The 4255-nt window shown below is 38.7% G+C and overlaps 1 long non-coding RNA gene across 2 annotated transcripts; it reads right to left on the bottom strand.

The window, feature by feature from the left end:
- LOC148691531 (uncharacterized) lies at positions 1-3152 on the bottom strand. 2 transcript variants are annotated; one of them, XR_015955008.1, is made up of 5 exons: positions 1813-3152; positions 1576-1636; positions 1398-1478; positions 639-1108; positions 1-270 (listed from the first exon to the last, which is right to left on the bottom strand). It is a non-coding gene; the product is annotated as an uncharacterized LOC148691531 (long non-coding RNA). The 2 variants fall into 2 exon arrangements; XR_015955007.1 differs by having other exon boundaries at positions 1430-1478; positions 1813-3151.
- Between the last annotated feature and the right edge of the window lie 1103 nt (positions 3153-4255).

Here is a 4255-nt window from a genome sequence, read left to right as displayed (position 1 = left end):
TAATAGTTAGGACAAAGCCCAACATTTAACCAGTTCATTTAAAATGGCCTAATCATTAGTTTTCGGTTTTGCCCTTGACGGCAAGCCATTTTCCATTTAATTTCATTTACGGATCTCCCTGCTATTCTATATCTCCCTTATTTCTTCCTGACATTCAAAACCTTCCATTTTTTCTTTCTAATTTCGGATCGCAACTCCATCTCTATCACCATGCAAAATCATAGATGTGGATGCAAATTTCCGACTTCTTCTTCTTGGACAAAATTGCACCTACAAAACAATGAACACCTTAGGTCAAGGCCAAGAGTTTCATGCGCCCATGATGAATTGGGGGGGGGGGGGGCTTTGGCCGATGCCAAAATTAGAATTTAGAGAGAAATTTGGAGAGATTTTGGGAGTTTTGCAAGAGTGTTGAACTTAGCTTTTTAGAGAAAATAGGGTCATATATATAGGGAATGGAGGTGGCTAGCCCTTAGAGGTTTTTTGTGTGAAAATGGGCGATTTAATTGGTGATTAATGGATTAATTAGGAATTAATCCATTAATTAGCCAAGTGATCTCCATTTATATGGAATAATTTGTAGGTTATGAAGTAATTACCTAAGATGAGGATGGATGAGATAATTTGGAATTTGTTACCTATTTTGGACACTCTTGGCTTGATTAAAAAAATGATTGTCCACTGCTCGTGCATAAGACAACCGGTGTGTCTCGGGGCTAACTTTGTCCATTTTACCAAAAATCCACGTGTCGCCTTGTGATTATTTTTGGCTCCATAAATGCCCCCATACCTGCTGGGCTGCTCGTAGGAAAAAGCAGCAGGTGTAGAGATCTTCTTGCTCTAGGAAACTTAGGATTGCTTAATGTTTTGATGTAGATTCCCTCTTTAATATGAAATTAGAACCTTCTAGAAAAGGGAAATAAATTTCTCTCAAAGCCTATTTAAGTCCACCTTAAGTAGGTTATTAAATCAACTTTGGAGAGTGATTTATTCTACTCTACAAGAGAGATAGAGCTTTAAGGATATTTGTTCCCCCTCCTCTAGCAATCTTCTACATCCTTGTCAGATAGCCCCATTCTATAGAACTTTTCCCTGAAATGTGGTGCACCTATCATCAAAAGATAGAACACATGGATAAGAAATTAGCTTCTATTAATGAACAACAAAAAACTTCATCTCCCAAACAATTTAATTGAAAATGATACACAAGCAAGCATGAATTAAGAAAGCTAGGATACAGAAGCACGTATACTAATAGAGACATTATTAGAGAACTTCTAATCTAGTCTAATAAAAAAACTTCTAAATGTCTAATACTGAAACGCATAACATTTATGAATTATAATCCAACTAAAATGCTAGCATATGAGAACTATTAAAATAGGGAAAAATAAAACTTGATGAAGATATATTAAGTATTCGAATAAACCTCGTTTAGCACCTAGAAGTCGTCCTTCCTTAGGAGAAATTTTAGAATCCTAAGAAAAAGTACAAAAAACAGATGAAAACTTGAAAATAGTGATATGGAAACTAGCTATGTGTTGTTGAAGTAAGTGATCAGTGGCCACAACATACCTTCCTGCCTGGAAAAAAAGCAATGGTAGGGCAGTGAACTCAACTGCAGCACACCAGCAAGCTGAAAATACAAGTAATCATGCCCCTTAATTGCTGTCTTCATTAAAGAATCCATGCTATCTCCGACGTATTTTAGGAAAGCCTGTGATGGTCTTTGTACAAGGTCTTCATTTGCAAATAATTTGAAGAGCTAAATTCATATAATAGGCTGAGTAAATTATTCAGAACTATAATCACCTGGTGTAGGTCTGCATATGTAATCCTTGGATGCTTAGACATAAGAGGCATGACTCTCAAACTCATTACCAAGATATGTATTAAGCACCCTGTTCTGATCTCTGTTGTGAATCCAAAGTATATGAACTACAACACTGATCCTACCTTAACAAAAACTTCCACAGCTTGCATCTGATTCAAAATCTTAATTTCCAACCTCAAAAAAGATCCCAAGCATGTTGCTGAATCTATCAGAAACAAAACTTCATAATGTCCTGGCAACAAACATTGCTAAAACTCCTAAAATCACGAACAATGCAGATTTATCCCGAATGAAAAAGTGTGGGAAAGTGTACCCTACAAAGAGTCAAAGACATTAAATTTACCAAACTCATACTCCCTGTAGTTTTACAAGTTTTCAAACTAATTCAACACAACAAAGTCCCATTAGCTACGCAAAAGCTAAACAATTTTCCAACTAATCCAAAACTAAACAATCCCATCAGCTACACCAAAAGTGGTTCGTGTTTCTACTAAAACTTAAAACGCAGTTAAAAAAAACACAACTCTGAATTTAACTAAAAAATATATTTTAGCAAAATCTACTGAGTTCCAGATCAAATTCCGTTACCACCCATACTGAAACAAAAAATAAATCCTTGTATATCTCAAAACTCACTTGAAAGCAAACGACAACAAAAATTGGAAACAAGAAAAGAGGGGATCTCAAGTACATAATCTTTCCAGGTAAACATATTAACAACAATTAGAAAAATCAATCCAATATTAATAAAAACAATAGTCTTCCGGATTTGAGTGGAACCCTAGGAATCACTTAGCAAAAGTTATTGAATGAGAAAAGAGAGAAGATGGAGATGATTGTAGTGGCTTACAAGAACTCTGATTGTGCTCCAAAATCTCCGATTGAATCTCTAATTGGATGGATTAGGGTGAGAGGAGCTCCGTACTTTTAGTCGAATAGGGAAAAGAAACGGTTGAGGGAGAGAAAAAGATTTTTCTTTTTCGGATAGAAGGGAAAAGAAAACGCGCGCTGGGCTATTTCATCTCAAAATTGAGCACGTATATAAAAATTTGAGCACTGAATTTTATTCCGTCCTCTCGGGCCGTCGCAAACCCTTTGTTGAAGACGACAGATTGTTATTTCTAATCTTTTTGCGACTTTAATTGCGACGTTACCAATGCCAAGGTCGCAATTACTTTCGCTCCACCATCTAGCGCGCATATTTTGTGTTATTTGCGACGGGCGTGCTATCTGACGCAAAAAACCTGTCGCAATAAGGCCTTTTTCTTGTAGTGATCTTGGTTTGTGCATGCATGCATAAATCAAATATAGTGTTCAATATGCTCATGAATCTGTTCTTGCTTGCTTGCTTGTACCCACCAATACATTCTTAAGCCAAGCATGTGCATAACTGAATCAGTATTCTGCCTTGATGAGCCGTGTCTTCTGTGCTACTTAGATCCCCGAAAAGTCGAATGCATGTATTAGGAATTTGATGAATGGATCTAAGTGGCACTGTTTGGGCCCAAAATAATAGTTTTGGGCCGAGCAGAAGGTTGTGCTCGGCCCAAGGCTGTGTCAAATGTTATGGGCCGAGTGATAAATTCCGAGCCAGTTAGCATGGTCGGTCGAGTCCTATCCTAAGAAGGAGTAGTCCAAATAAACAGAAAAGGGTCAAGGAAGTCCTGGTGCAACCAGGACTCCCGGACGGCAAAGAATAAAGCCTCGGAAGAGGGGAAAGTTCAAAGCCCTAGTAGGAGTAGGTTTGTTCGAAGTAAAGTTGGAACGGGACAAGGGCTCCCAATCCAGATAAGGGTGCGATTCGGTCTCAATGAATGGGGGGCTATAAATACAAGAAATCGTGCAATATAGAGCACCTTCGATTCAACATACAATCGCCCTGTGCAAAACCTCTCAAACACCTTGAGATTTTTTCCTTGTCTTTTTTTGCCAATACACCTTCAGTTTGGATAAACAGCACTGTGAAGGCGACTGGCGAACATCTTCAGTTTGGATAAACAGCACTGTCGTCATAGAATCAGCCGACCAAGGGGCATCTTCAGTTTGGAGAAATAGCACTGCGTCGAGGCCGACTGGTTACCTATCTAAGTCTCGGCTGAGGAGGGTTTTCAGATCCTTATTGGTAGGGGTCATCTTATTAGCCTTCTCAGCGAAGTAAGGTGTCACGAGTTACGACATTCGGTGTATTGGACGCCGAGTGATTTTATGATTGGATACTCACAAGTAAGTTTCAGAGTTCGGCATTCTGACGGCCGAACTACATTCACCATCAAGACATACATCACATTTGAGAACTTGTGTCCGTATAGTTTGGTGTCGATTCGACGTGCTTATACTCTTACGAATCTAATCACGGTGACCGAATTGGGCGCCGACAATTTGTGAACTTCGCAGAACTAGCAGCCTTGTCTTCAGGCTCTA

Source organism: Pyrus communis, chromosome 13 (genome assembly GCF_041283825.1).
Source record: "Pyrus communis isolate YQ-2024b chromosome 13, ASM4128382v1, whole genome shotgun sequence".
In the NCBI taxonomy this organism is placed as follows: domain Eukaryota; kingdom Viridiplantae; phylum Streptophyta; class Magnoliopsida; order Rosales; family Rosaceae; genus Pyrus; species Pyrus communis.
The sequence above is the reverse complement of the archived record's forward strand: the minus strand, read 5'-3'. Positions and strand labels throughout refer to the sequence as shown.